This window comes from Podarcis cretensis (genome assembly GCF_951804945.1).
Source record: "Podarcis cretensis genome assembly, chromosome: 4".
Taxonomy (NCBI): domain Eukaryota; kingdom Metazoa; phylum Chordata; class Lepidosauria; order Squamata; family Lacertidae; genus Podarcis; species Podarcis cretensis.
Genome location: NC_137173.1, coordinates 18,918,902 through 18,934,729, shown reverse-complemented (window position 1 = coordinate 18,934,729; position 15,828 = coordinate 18,918,902). Strand labels below are relative to the sequence as shown.

Sequence of the window (15,828 nt, the reverse complement as noted above, 5' to 3'; positions counted from 1 at the left end):
CCATAAAGGAGAAGCTGCAAGAATATGCTTTCTTTCCCTTTTTATAACATCAGCCTGCTAAAGTGCTCGAGAAAGTATTCACGGAAGAAGAATAGCCATATGTCCAGAATCCCTGCAGTCGTACAAAGCTAGCAGCAACCAACTGGACACTGCGAGAGACGCAGGAATTAAAAATGCAAGCCGCTCCCACCCTGGCAGCTTTCAAAGGGTTGTTTGTATTATTAAACTCTAAGAAGTGGCATGAGTTATCTAGGCTTTTTCAGAAACTGACAGAAAACGTAACATGCAAGCTGTTTGCCTGAACATATGGAGGGTGCAAAGGAACAGTGGGAAATTATACGGTGCGTTTGGAGGAATGGAAAAAGCTCTCGGAAGCTGGAAGCAAGGAACTATTTTAGCACACGCACAAAAAACATCAGTCGGAAATAACAAGTCGGTCATCACAGTTATGATTCAGAGGGATACATATGTCTTGGGGAAATGGAATGCGGGCAACATTTAGATATGCCCCACTGTTTTGGGGGGACATGTGGGGCATTTCTGTATTGGCCTTGAGAAGCTCTGACTGGGGAGTGCCAGGTCAAAGGGTCACATCTGCAGCAAAAGAGATTTTCGTATTTTGCACTTCCCCTAAAATGTGGTCATTTTTTTCCTCCTTTTCTTTCTCTCTCACTCTTTTGCTGGATGGGTAATGAAGTTTGGCTCTCACCTGTAAATTTGTATGATTTGAGTTATTTTGGATTTGAGGGAAACTGACAAAGCCAGAATTCTGAGTAAATACAAGGCAAGCTTGATACCTCAACCACCTTGATTTCTTAGCAAATCATCCATTTCTCTGCCTACATTAGGGCCATAAGTGATTTACATTAACTGTGAAAAAGACTAATTTGCAATCTAATAATATGCATGCTTACTCAGAAATCAGTGACTTGCATGTATGTCCCAGACTTACTCCCAAGTAAGCATGCTCAAGAAGGCAGCCTTGCAGCCTCATTCCATGCACGATTACTCAGAAGTAAGTCTCACAGAAATGAATGAAATAAGGTTACAGCCAAGTCCTGTGTATGTTTACCCAAAGTTTCACGGGACTTACTTCCAAATAAATAAATTGCAAGTGTAATTGCTGTGTTTAAGTAAAATCAGCAAGTGTGTGTGCAATGCATCTATTTAGAAGGAGAGCCCATGAAATTCAATGAGACTTGGAGCAAACATGCATAGAACTTTGCTGTAAGTCTTTAGGAATATACCAGTTAAATAGGGACCATTTCATACATTATGTGCTAGCAGTAGATTCAGGTTTGCACTGGGGGGGGCTCAAGATGACAGGGCGCTGCAGCTAATCTCAGCTTCCCGACTAATGCACCTGTTTGCATGGCATGTTTGCAAACAGTAAGACTTTATGCCTTTTTTTGTTTGTTTTCGGTTTGTCAGTGAAACATCTTGAAGACACACACACACACACACACACACAAACAAGCAAATTTCAGCGGCTAAGTTTCCATTTTATCTCCTTAACAAAATAGCCCCTTGACAAGATGGTTTTAGTTCATGGAAACTAAACGAAAGGGCAGCATCTTTAGACTGCTTCAACACAGAAAGGTGTGCTTTTATCTCTACACAGAACTCTTTACCCTTTGCTGACCCCCGCTGGTCCCTGGATCTCTCCTGAATCTGTTCCAATGCAATCAACCTTTCCTTTGCAGAATCAATAGTTTTCTTGGAGTACCAAACGGGGCGATTTTTTCTTTCTTTCTTTCTGTAAACCACATAAATCAAACCCGCCGATTCCCCAATAGGCTCCCTATGTCAGCAACTAATTCAGTGGACTCCAGCAAACTACGAGCCCTGACCTTGCTTTTAGGGTGCGGACAAAATCCCGCGTGCTTCATGTTACTCAGCCGACTCGTTCCTGCTACTTTGTATGAGTGCTTCTATTACCCTAACAGCTGCATCATGTTTATCTGAGCTATCCTCAGAGAGTGCCTTGATCTTTTCTTAAAGGTTAGGCTATCTTTTCTAGTGAAAACCTTCTTATCTCCCTTTCAAATGGTAGGGCACTCTCTCTTTTTTAACTATTACTTAGCATTTCCATGGCATTTTTTTTTTCTTTTTAAGAAGTCCGCCATTTAAATCACCAATTTGAAAAGTAACACAAAGGTTGATTTTTTATTATCTTCCATGCAGATTTCTTTTCTGCCATGTTCCTAACATAAATTCATCAGAACCCCCCACCCCTGCTTTTTTAAAGAAAGTTTCTGATATTTTTCTTCCCTAGAAAAAAATGAGAGCCACTTTGTAGAATTTTCTGTCAATATTCTCCAGCATTTTATTTCATTTTGGTTGACAACATTCGCTCTGGAAATAATCCATATGAACATCAATCACAAATGAACATCTTTGTCTACACCCCCAAAATATCTTATCTGTGATGTTCAGATTTCTAGAGGTATTGTACTTTAAAATATTATCTCAGCCATGGTTCATTTTTTTGTTTTGTTTATTAAAGAATTACTCCTTTTGCATATTTACCTACCTTTAAGACTTCATAACTGGAAAGATAACTAGAAGTGATGGACCACTGTTTAAAAATCACTGTGTTGTTTTGCTATTCCAATGTGGTTTGTGTGATTACCATGCCATTGCATTGTCCCTGTATAGGGAAGTTTTTAATGTTTTAAACATTAAAAAATTATATTTGTTGGAAGCCGTCCAGAGTGGCTGGGGCAACCCATTCAGATGGGTGGGGTACAAATAAGAAAATTATTATTATTATTATTATTATTATTATTATTATTATTATTCCCACAATACCATTTGCACTGTTGGATGTTAGATTCAGGGTGCTGCAGTTGAAACAAAATGGCAGCCAAACTGCCAAGGTAGCTGAAACTTGCAGGGGCAGGAAAACAGAAATTTTAAAAAACTGAAGGCGGCGAGTCATGCTACTACCACCACCACCAGTAAGCCACACCCCTGAGAAACTGACAGAAAATTCCTCTTCCTCTCGGAGGAAAAAGATGATAACTTTCTCTCCACACACACCCAGCCCGATTTTTATTCCACAAAAATATGGTGGGGGATCTTGAGAGGCCATTTGTGCACGACACTACATAAAGTTTCAGGACAAGTTAAAAGATGTTTACATGCTATTTAATCCTCACTCTGGCCCTGTAAAATAAGAAAGGGGTGCTAGCTATAAGCACTTTGTGGATTTCCTAAATGGAAACCCTGAAACCAAGTCTCCAGGAAATTGCATATCTGGTGACTGCAGTGCATGTGGCTCCTTGCATGTACCAAATTACTGCATGTAGCAAAATCCAAGTACATGCAATGAACCAGACATGTGTGCAATTGTCCCCCGTTAGGATCTACATGCGGTTTTCATGTTTTTCATACACAGATGTTTCTCGTACACCGATAATTCTTCAGATGGACTCCATCGTGAGGAAGGGCAATACAGAAACCTAATAAATGCATATTTGAAGCTGCCGCATTGATACGGACATTAACAAAAGCATGAGGAAACCTTTGCTGACTCAGAGCAAAGGTCCATAGAGATTGGCTGGGATGGCTGCCACAGGAACCAGCCAAATACCTCTAGAAAACCCAAAAGTAAGGCATGAGGGCAACAGCCTTCTGCCGCTTAACCCCAGTGACTGGTTTTCAGAGGCATGTTGCCTCTGATTCTGGAGGAAGTACAGTAATTCTGACTAAAAGCCATTGAGAGACTTCTCCTCCATGAATTTGTCTAATCCCCTTTTAGAGTTGTCTATGGTAGTGGCTCACGAAGGAGCAGCAAATTCCATAATTTCATTTCTGCATTGCGTGAAGAAATACTTCACAGCTAAACAGGAAATGAGTTTGGGTTTCGAACGCCATCTCTGTTGGACCACAGAAGCTGCTGGGCTTTATAAAGGGTGTAGTGGAGAGACAAATGTCCACTTAAGGACAATAAACAGGGGTTGAAAGACAACTCGAGTCTTTAGGTCCGTTGGTTACTGAACCACACCAGGTCTCCCCAATCTGCCACTCAGATGTTCTGCTCAACCTCTCCGTATCCTCCCTTGTGCTTCTGCTCTTGACTTCAGTGGGTACAGAAAGTAAGGACTGCCTTTCAAGATGTTGGCTACCCAGACCTGATATATAATATACTCACATATTGAAGGGGCATGGAAGTCATCTAATCCCAAATGATACACCACCCAGCCGAAATGGTCCATCTAGCAGCATGTGCTCGTATTCATCCTTTATTGCTCTTGTCTCTCCTCTGCCTCCCTGCCCTTCGATCCCCTTCCTCCACTGTGAAGTCACAGACTGCTAGTTGCTTGGGGCAGGAACCTTTCCCCACCTTAGATGACCCTCACCATGCAACACTGATGCAGCTATAGAAATAAGCAAATGGATTCAGCGCTGTGGATTCACTCACATCTGGATGAAACAATTTGCAAGTCCAAAGACATTCACCCTGTAAGCATCACAATATATTAATACTCCCGAGCAGTCATTGCCACTTGTAGCCCATGCTCCAGAAGCATTAATTGTATGGGTACAAGAGTTGCACGTATTGAGGCAATTAGCAGATATTTCCTGTTCTTCGATTTTTGGGTTTTGGAGGATTTCTCGCCCGCCCCCCCAGTTCTGGCAAGACCTCCAATCCCTATGCTCTTAACTATCATAACTTTTATGATGGTGCTTACCCAACCACATAGCTCAATTGAATTTGGTAGATGGAGCCTGGATGTTCGAGAATTTGATTCCTCTCCCCCGCTTTGGAACATTCTTTGTTCACATATCAATCATATTTCCTACACATTTTGAACTTCCGCTGTTTTAAAATATGTGAGTTCAACTCCCGCACATCTTCAGAAGTTTGTTCAGCCTCTCACAGGTGAACAATAAACCTAGAGAGAAACTCTTAAGGAATAACAATGAGCATGACTCTGAAGCAAGAACCCCCAAAAAATTCCACTAATACATGTATAAAAGAGGCTAAATATTTCTCATTCCACTAATGTTCACAGGACATCTGGGCAAACTACATGTTACATGCATATACATGTAATGAACCCCCAAGTAATTTTTTTAATATAAAAAGCATCTCCAAGACATTGCATTGTTGAGTATGAGCATGTGTTGGGATCCTACTTCTCTGTTTCTGACGGCTATTTTCCACTCAATTCTCTATCAACCATTTCCCAATTTAAAATCACTTCCTAACGGCTTTTCCCCTTACAAACATTCCAGATGTACTTTCATCAGCTGGCAGTGATGCACCTTGACTGAAATAATTCCAGATTTCTCTTGAAATTCCAAAATGATACTCAAATACCATTCAATTACTTATCCTGATTTCTTTTTATTAAAATAATAATAATCTCCATCTCAAAAAATACAAAACAGATCCATGCGCTTTGTTAGTTAAGGTTGTTAAGGGAAAGTGTGTTGGAGAGATTTCAGTTTGCTTTAAAGTTTTCTTGTAGGGTCTTAAGATCTCTTTTGTAGATAATATTGCATATGTGTGAGAGAGAAGGGGAATGAGAGACAAAAAGAAAATTACTTGCATGCTGTCATTCATCACAGTGTAAAATTTCAGGAAGTTTACCCAAGTGAGAAAACTTTGAAGTGACAATCACACATTATGTGTCATTTTAAAATATAATATAGATGATGTCGGCAACTGCACAAGTTCTATGCTCAAGGAGAAGAAGCGGATTATGATTTGAATAGACAGAACTGGCCAAAACAAGCCCATGTTGATTCCTCCACAGATAAGGGTGAGACTTACTATATTTAGCTGTAACACCATAAAAAAACTGTGAACAGTCCACGCTCATCCTCTTAGCCACTGCCTCGCAGAATAGAATCTCTGCATTTTTAGATAATTCCAGCTTTGCCTAACTCTGCCCTTCCCCCCAAAAAAAATGTCGATCTTTTTCGGATCACCTTTTAACCCTCTTCTTCACTGACTCAGGAGGAGACTGCCTTATTCCCAAGCCAAACCCCATCCTGAACTTCTACACAAGTCGCAGTGGCACACATTGCTTCCTGCCAGAGCCACTGAAACGTTTGGCTTTCTGATGCATTTTATCTGTGGGGTTTTTTTTTCCAACCTCGGTGCCAGGAAATCTCCAAAGCCCGGGAACTTTAGACATGCCTCCTTGTTTTGTAAGGCAGCAAATTGCAGTCAGCAAAAGGAGCCCTTTCCTCACATTCTCCTGCTGCCTCTCTTTTCACCGTTCAGTCCTGGGAATATTTCAGCTGCAATGCCAGCCAGACAGCCAGCCGCTCTCCTTCCAGCCTGAACTTTGTCCAAAAAGAAGCAAATCCTTCTTCTCAGCCAATACCACCCGATGGGCAAAACCGACCCATTAGCTTAAGAATGGGCAAGAGGAAGTGGAGTGACAGCAAGACGCGAACCCACGAAAAAAAACCCCTCCCCTTCAGAACAGTCCAAAATCAGCCCAGAGGCCATTCATAAACTACTACAGCCAGAGAGAAATCACGAAGCGATGGATGGATGTGGAGAGGAGGGAGGGAGAGAGAGAGGTTGACACTTACCCCAGTTCTCACACTGCCTCTTCTGCCTCTCTCCTTTCGCCTGCTCTTCAGTTTGGGGATGTCCAGCCTCTTTTGGCCAGAGCTGGTCTTCTCAGTCCCTTAAGGTCTTTGGTGCCAGGAGTTTCTTCGAAAGATCTTTATTCTTTCATTTCCTCCCCCTCAAAAAGAGAAAACGAGAGAGAGGCGAGGATCAGATCTGGAGATTTCACGGCTGCGAAACCCAGGTAAAAAATAATAAAAAAAAAAATCATAGCATCCCTTCTCCACAAGCCGAGTGATTTCCCCAGCACTTTGAGGGCTCGGCGATCTAGATAGCCTGGCAGCGTTGATCTCCCGCTCGCTCGCTTCCTCTCTCTTTCTCCTCGCCGCCTCTCCTGTGCTCTTTTCTCGCCTTTTTTCAGATTTGGATGATATTGGGAAATAGGTGGAAAGACCACCTCTGGTTGGTGATGCTCTCCCGACTGCGATTTCTCCGCCAATGCCTTCCCGGGTCCCTCTCGCTCGCCGCCTCTGAGTGGCTGTGCGCGCCTCTTTGCCTTCCTCTCGGTCTGCGATGAGTGTATTTGTGTGTATGCGCGTGCGAGAGAGAGAGAGCGCGCGCCTGTGTCTCGCACACACAGAGCGCCTCGCTGCATCTTGGCGAAAAGGTTCGTTTAGTATGTCCCCAGGCTTAAAGCACCCTTTGCTGCCGGGAGGCCAGTTAAAACGCACAAACGCGCGCACACACCACGTATAAAAAAAAAAGTGCTGAATTGAATCCAGCTGATGCACCCATCCACACCTACGCAAAAGCAAACCCCATTGAGTTCGATGGGGGTTTGCTCCCAAGTAAGTACACACAGGGTCGAAGCCATTTTTTTGCAGCCCACTTCCAGGGATGACTACTCTGATTCAGAGCCCACTGAATTCAATGGGGATTCTTCATGGATAAGGGTACACGGAGCGGGCTTCAGCCTTCCGGCAGCAGAGTCCCCCATAAATCCGTTTCAGTGTGGTTGACTTCTGAGTAAATGCACACCGGATTGCAACTTTGCAGCCCATGGGTGTTTACTTGGAAACAAATCCCGCTGGACTCAATGGGGCTTCATCAAAACTTGGTGTGAATGGGATTCCAGCCGCTGAGTCTGAATTTTGAACTGAAATTTGTGTAATTTGCCGATTATATGCTCATCATTTAACTGATATTTTTGCCCTTTTTTTTTCTTAGATGAACAGTAGAACCAAAACACGCCCTCTGCCTCTTATGGTAAGCATGCTTAACTCACACAGACAGGGTTTGATCTTATGTAGACTCCGGTGTGCCCAAACCCATAGATTTCTGTTCAGATCAGGGGCTCTGTGGGGCGGTGCCATTAAACCTGCTGGAATCCGTTGGCTTACGCATACCTGCCTTGGCTAGTGTTGCCTTCAAGAGGGGAAAAAAGAGCCACTTGCTTGGACCCAGGCTGGATAGCTCAGTTGGTCAGAGCGTAGTGCTGACAAGGACAAAGATGCAGGTTCGATCTCCGTATGGGACAGTTGCATATGTATGCATTGCAGGAGGTTGAACTGCATGATCCTCAGTATGTCTCCCAACTCTAAGTTTCTACAAGGCAGAGAATGCAACTTTCCAGCAGTCTTCTATGACAGAATAGAAAAATAAGGCTCTCTTTAAATTTGCTCCTTGATGACTTCCGGATGACATGTTTATTTAGCATTCATCCCAACTGGTTTGCATGAAGCAAATGTTATCCCACACCTATTTGCAAAATAAAATAAAATAAAATCTGGTTTTGGAGAGGCTGGTGGGAGGAGCAGGTTCATTGCACAAGCACTCCAAATCAGCATTAAATGTGCAACTTGAATTTGCTGGTATGTGGCCGAATCCCATCCCAAAATAGTGACAGTTGCTTTGCACTAGAACAGAGCATTCAGCTGACTGTAATCCCTCTTAGCCACCTGCTCTAAGAAGATGTTCCACTGATTTGAACAGGAATGGTCTAGGAGAAATGGAGAGCCCTGCAGCTACTTTTCTTGATCTGCTTTTAACCACACGGATTCAAAGTCCACAGGCACCTCGGGTAAAAATGGCTCACCGATTTTCAGCAGAACAAAAATCCGGGAAGGAATTTAAGAAGAAATTCAGTTATATAGTGAAAAATTTAGGGTGCGCAATTCTGGGTTTGCAGGCACTATTGTGTCACAAATCCACTTCCCCCCAAGACTGGGCTGTTTGCAGTAAGTAAAGTGATGGGGCAATGCCCTGGAAGGAATGGCTTTAAAAAGAGATTGGGCAAATTCGTGGAGGACAATGGATAACCACAGTTGTTATGCTCTGCCTCCATGGTAGGAGACAGTAATGCTTCTGAATACCAGTTGCTGGAGACCTTAGGAGAGGGCTCCTCTGCTCTGGTCATGCTTGCAGGCCTCCCATAGTGACAACAGGATGCTGGACTAGATAGGCAACTGGCCAGATCAAAAAGATTTTTTTATGTTCTTATCTTCTTTCTTCTTCTTCTTCTTTGGCGATCACTCATAGCCGAGTAAGATTGTCTACCATGAATACAGTCATAACAATGGGTCTGTAAGTGACTATGGTGTCCAATTCTGGATTCACACATCATTTCACAGTGGAGACATAGGTTTCTGGGCGGAAGTTGATCACAGTGAGGGTTTGCCAAACATGCCTTCCTCTTAGCACATTTCTCCCTTTCGTCCTGAATTCAAGTGTCTTCAGAGTTTATGACACCTTTGGTGAAGGCTGTTCTCCAATTGGAGCACTCACAAACCAGTGTTTCCCAGTTGTCAGCATTTATACAGTGGTACCTCGGGTTACATATGCTTCAGGTTACATATGCTTCAGGTTACAGAGTCCGCTAACCCAGAAATAGTACCTCGGGTTAAGAACTTTGCTTCAGGATGAGAACAGAAATCGTGCTCCGGCAGCGAGGCAGCAGCAGGAGGCCCCATTAGCTAAAGTGGTGTTTCAGGTTAAGAACAGTTTCAGGTTAAGAACGGACCTCAGGATTGAATTAAGTACTTAACCCGAGGTACCACTGTACTACATTTTTTTTAGATTTGCCCTGAGAAAGTGTTTAAACCTCTTTTGTTGACCACCAGCATTACACTTTCCATTTTTAAGTTCAGAATAGTTGCTTTGAAAGATGATAATCAGGCACCCAAACAACATGACCAGTCCAACAAAGCTGATGTTGAAGAATCATTGTTTTGGCACTGGTGATCTTTGTTTCTTCCAGTACACTGGCATTAGTTCGCATGTCTTCCCAAGTAATGTGTAAGATTTTTCGGAGACACCGTTGATGGAATCTTTCAAGGAGTTGGAGATGGCATTTATAAGTGGTCCGTGCTTCACAGGCATACAGTAAGGTTGGTGGTACAATAGCTTTGTAAACAAACATTTTGGTTTCTCTGCAAACGTCCCAGTCCCAGTTCTCTGCAAATGTCCCACTCTGCACTTCAATCAGCAGAAAGCTGCACTCACAGAGCTCAGGTGATGCTGGATTTTGGCAACAATGTTTTTATAGAAAGTGTGAGGCACCACTTGCTTTGATGCAACATCCTCTAGCCTCCCCACCAAAAGTCAATAAATCAGAATGATTGCTCACAAAATAGCCAGTGCAAACAAATCACGATGGATGTGTAATAAACAGGCAACCTGGAAGCACCCTCAGTGGAAGACCATGCAAGAGGTCCCATTTTCTATACCTGGCATCCCTGGTAGGGATGGGAAGGAGTCCAACCATAAACCCTGGAGTGTTACTGCAAGTTAATACTGAGGTGGATGGACTGACTTTGTGTAAGGCTATGCTCCTATCCAGCTGTCTGGATGGTGTCTGCCAAATGTTGCTCTGTGCCTTAGTTTCTCCTTATTTTCCTACTGAATTCATGGTGTTCTTAAAAAAAAAAAAAAAAGCAGCAGAAACATCAGTAAGAACCAAAAGCCCAGCCAGATCAGTGCTAATTGGGTTTTTTTAATAGTACTCCCCTCAAAAAACAACAACCCTAAAGCACATTGTTTTGCCTGAGAGAGCATCTGTTTTCAAGGCTCCTTCTTTCCTCTCTCTTTTCCTGGCTCCTAACAATATCTGCCACTGTCTACAAGCACCCCAGGTATACATTTCCATTCCATCCACCCTCTCCCATTTTCCCTGCTTGAGCCAAAGCTGGCAGCTGGGGAAGAGAGGAGAGGGATAGGAGGATCCTTTTTAAGCCAGAGATGCCGCCAGCCTGCGCCTGAATTTTTCTATCACAATATCCGTAATTGGAGGGAGAGAGACAATAACACAGGCAGCAAATCCATCTGGATGGCAGCTTAAAGTGCCATTGTTTTGTGACAACCCTCCTTATCTAACTCCCCTCCTCTTTACCTTTACTTATCCTTTCCCTAGGCCCCCTGGATTCATCAGATTTTAACTGAACTCAAGTGAAAATGAATTCTACCAGCTCCCCGGCAAATCTGACTCCTCTCTCTTTCTGTCTCCTTTCTATATTTAACTGAAACATAATCCGGCCCGGTGTTTGTTCCCTTGGAAAGGGCAGGATTCTCACTCAAGCCTCAAGACTCCTTCGTAGTACCATAGAGCAGATGCTGTGTACACGTTATTCCTGTTTAATCTGCGCCCAGTGCACTCCCACCGCTGGTTTGGGAAGTTGTAAAGGTAAAGGGACCCCTGAACATTAGGTCCAGTCGTGGCCGACTCTGGGGTTGCAGCGCTCATCTCGCTTTATTGGCCGAGGGAGCCGGCGTACAGCTTCTGGGTCATGTGGCCAGCATGACTAAGCCACTTCTGGCGAACCAGAGCAGTGCATGGAAACGCCGTTTACCTTCTCGCCAGAGTTGTACCTATTTATCTACTTGCACTTTGACGTGCTTTCGAACTGCTAGGTTGGCAGGAGCAGGGACCGAGGAACAGGAGCTCACCACGTCGTGGGGATTCGAACCGCCGACCTTCTGATCGGCTAGTCCTAGGCTCTGTGGTTTAACCCACACCACCACCCACGTCCGATTGGGAAGTTGTACTTGTACAGTATTTAGCCACAATCCATATCTACCCTGTTGTTTCTTAAGAAATGCTACGTTTTGACATACTTCCTTTCCAACCAGCTTCGATCCGAATTGAGAAGAAGAACGACCCAACTGCATTTTAAGCCAGTGATGCGCACACAGCCTGAGACTCAAGAATGCATCAGATGTCTATTTCAGCTACATTTCTCCTTCCCCTTGATGTTTTGCTGGGTTTAATTGGAACAGGCTGAGTCATATGCAACTACCCTAGCCTATAACTCCAAGCTCTGTGCTTTATCTTGCAGCTTTCCTGTTAATTAAAATTAGGCTTACCCCCTCTGTTCTGTATTGCCTTCTTACCCGTGTCTCTCTCCAGATCGCTCATTTTCAATATATAGGTATTTAATAGCAGCCTTGAGGGACGAGGATGATTTTAAACCTCACACTTTGCCATCGCACCAGGAGGAGGCTCGAGACGACAGAAAGGTGGGTAAACAGGTTATATAGAATCATAGAATCATAGAGTTGGAAGAGACCACAAGGGCCATTGAGTCCAACCCCCTGCCAAGCAGGAAACATTTATTAAAAGATAACAACTGGAGGATCTGCCAGTTAATGTAACCAGAACAAATAGCCCAATCAAACAAGCCTGGGCAGGTTGAGTTGCAATAACTGGGGTGATCTAATCATTCCCATTTCCTGAGCCAGCCTCAAGCCAGATGCAGCCCCGCCATGAGGCAAGGTGAGGCAACTGCCTCAGGTGGCAGGTTCCACTGGGGCAGCAGGTCCCAATGTCAATCTCCCCCCCCCCTTGTTCCTGATGTAGATCCTCCCTCAAACCTTCTTCCCTGGTGGGAAGGGAGGTGCCATTTGGAGGTCCACCTCAGATGTCAAAATGTCACAGGGCAGCCCTTGCTGTGGTCACACAGCAAGGTTTGACAAACCCACCCTAGGCTGCGTGCACCTTAGGTGCATGACCCCACATCTACGCTATGTTCCTGTTGGCCAACGTTGACCCCAATGCACCTGACAGGCCAAACCCCCAAACTGGCCCAGATATTGAGCCAATGTTTTCTAAAATCTGCAAACTCTTCTGAACCAAATGCCAATAAGCTACTTCAGGCATAGGCAAACTCGGCCCTCCAGATGTTTTGAGACTTCAATTCCCATCATCCCTGACCACTAGGGATGATGGGAGTTGTAGTCCCAAAACATCTGGAGGGCCGAGTCTGCCTATGCCTGAGCTACATTCTTAAATTCCCTTCCAGTCCTTTAGAAAACGCCTCACAGTGTGATGTAGGTGAAGCAGAGGAGACACCAGCCAATCAGTTTCCAACACCAACACCCTAAGATCCCATTCAGTCTCCAAAAAAAAGAGCAACTTGCAAAACCCATAGAGCTAAACAATGGGAGCGGGGTGTCCAAAGAGGGAAGAGGTGAGAGTGCAGGGTGGAACAGGCTTAAATAGCCTGATCTTCATCTCTCCCTTATAGGGCCAAACGCCCCACATGGTGCTTGCTACCCACATCTATGGAAGAGACTATTTCTCCTCTTCTTTCAGGGGAGGAGGGTGTGGCAAATATGCCCCCCCCCCGGAGGGGGGTGGAATTCTCCCAGCATAAGGATGACTCCAACGTTTAGTGCACAGCCTCCTCCCCTGTTTACAATTCCTTTTAGCCTCTAATTATTAATCTGATTAGGTTTGTAGGCCATTGTCTACATCCAGAGAAGCCTTGTCAGTAGTTGTACAGAAGTTGTCTTCATGGAGTCAAGAGGACAGAGTTGTTTGTGAGACCAAACCAGGAGTGGTGTGTGCACGTGGATGGAAAGGCAGAGATGCATCGAGGGGTAGGATCCGTCCCCACGCACCCATCCCAGGCAAGTTGCATGCATGTATGTTTGCTTTCTTCTATGAATAATTCACCCTTCGCCATATGGCCCCACGGCGGGATACACACAACATCAAAACCGCAATTAAGACATCATTCAATTTAAGCATTTAAAGATGTTTTCAAGGCGTCGTTATTGTTTTATCACTTGCTGCTTGCCACCCAGGGCTCCTGTGGGAGGGGGTTCAAACAAACAAGCAAGCAAGCAAACAGATTCCAAAATAAAAAGCACCCTCTAAAAACACAATTTTAAAACAAGAAAGTAACAATAGCACTTCGGAAGAGGGAAATTCATTCTGCTTTCTTCCTCTGCCACTCAAGACCTGGATGAAAAGTAGACCCTAGAGAATATCAGAATTGTAGAGTTGGGAGGGACCACGAGGGTCATCTAGTCCAATATAGGAATTTTTGGCCCAACGTGGGGCTAGAACCCATGAACCTGAGATTAAGAATCTCATGCTCTACCCACTGAGCAAGGCTACATGCCCTTCTAACAGAGCATGTTCCACTATACGGGGTGGGAGGCCCTCTCACATGCAACTACCCTGCTGTAAACGGGCTAGCAGGTACAAAGTACTCAAAGTTCCCCCAAATATATGCATTTCTGTACATTTCTGTGGCATGCAGCCAATGCAGTCAGGTGGGCAGAGTACCACTGATAACACTGTTGCTGTTCTTGTTGTATTGTTCAGCCACAAAATTCGGACTAGTGCAAATTTCAAATATTATCTGTGTTTCAGCCCATGCATTCCCCCACCCACCCTACAAAAATGCAAATTAGGTAGGTTCACCTTTAAATGTGAACTGAGTAGAATTGCTCCCCCATCCCTAACCAAAGAACACGTCTGCCTCAGATCTTTCACATCTCCCTCCCTCCCTCTGTGTGAGTTTCCATTCACGGCATTGCATGGCAAATGTATTTTGCTTTCTCCACATCTACAATGCAGTGACATTGCGTTGAATGGACATTTGATTTTTCTCTCTTGTGCTTTCTACCTTGCGCGAACAACATTACACCTACACAAAGGCGGCAGAAGAGGTGATTAAAGAGGAATGTCATTAGCAGTGTGTGTGCCACCTTATTCAGAGTGATGCTGGACTCCTGTCATGGCCAGAAAAGGGGGATTCTCTCAGATGCCTCTGGACTAAAGTGCCTGTTGGATTGCAAGCCTTGATGTATTAACTGAATGATTGTTGTCTAGTTCCTTGTCTTTTAGCTTTCACTCTGCTTCAATGACTCCACTTCAGTGCTCTTTGAAGCTAGGAATTTGTGAACCAAAATAATCGCTTTCATTGCTTGCTTTGCTCCCATCAGATATTACTGTGGGTTTCCCGGAAGAAGAAGAAGAAAAGTCCTCTTTCTGTTTGTCGCATGCATCTGACTCCAACAGTTTTGCCTTTCACATGCAAATAAATGTCCCAGGTTAGGGATGCTATCAAATTTGTATACAGAATCTGGCACTGGATTTGTGGATCTATGCAGGTCCCTGCAGATGGGGTACACTTGCCCCAGGCCTCAGAAGCCTAAGCCAGCCAGGGGACCCACCCATGATCCTGCTGGACTTACTCTGTCATACCAGAACCACACCTTCCCTCCCAGCTGATTGGGGAACCCTGTGCTGGGCCTCAGACAAGCTCCACCTGGGTCTGGGTCCATGTGCATGATAGGCTCATGCCAGAAAGATTCTGAGCCTGGCTACATGTTACACACATTACATCACAGCCACATACATGGGATAGATGCAGCAAAATCTTAATGACAAAGGAAGAGCCTTGCTGAGTCAGAGAAAAGGCCTCCCCCCCCCCTCCAGCATCATTTCTCAGCAATGGCCAAGCAGATACAGCATGGAGTTCTCCAATTCAGGGTTCCAAGCAACCAGCCAACCAATACACAATCAATCAGTTATTATATATTTTGACTATTATTGGCAAGTATTCACAAACCTGACAGTGTCTGGCACCCCAGAACAGCTTTGAGAATACTATCTCATTGAAACGTGGGCAGCATTAAGATAAATTCAACAGTGTAAATAAGTTTTGATGGCTGTAATAATGGGACGCAGGTGGCGCTGTGGGTTAAAGCCTCAGCGCCTAGGACTTGCCGATCGAAAGGTCGGCGGTTCGAATCCCTGCGGCGGGGTGCGCTCCCGCTGCTCGGTCCCAGCGCCTGCCAACCTAGCAGTTCGAAAGCACCTCCAGGTGCAAGTAGATAAATAGGGACCGCTTACCAGCGGGAAGGTAAACGGCGTTTCCGTGTGCGGCTCTGGCTCGCCAGAGCAGCGATGTCACGCTGGCCACATGACCCGGAAGTGTCTCCGGACAGCGCTGGCCCCTGGCCTCTTAAGTGAGATGGGCACACAACCCCAGAGTCTGTCA

General features: G+C 44.7%; 1 protein-coding gene across 3 annotated transcripts in view; it reads right to left on the bottom strand.

Moving 5' to 3' along the window:
* Positions 1-7,111, bottom strand: part of CNTN5 (contactin 5) — a 685,915-nt gene extending 678,804 nt beyond the window's left edge. For all 3 annotated transcript variants that reach the window (XM_079973413.1, XM_079973412.1, XM_079973415.1), the window contains exon 1: positions 6,559-7,111. The gene's annotated coding sequence lies outside the window, so the exon portion shown is untranslated. The remainder of the gene's footprint in view (positions 1-6,558) is intronic.
* Between the last annotated feature and the right edge of the window lie 8,717 nt (positions 7,112-15,828).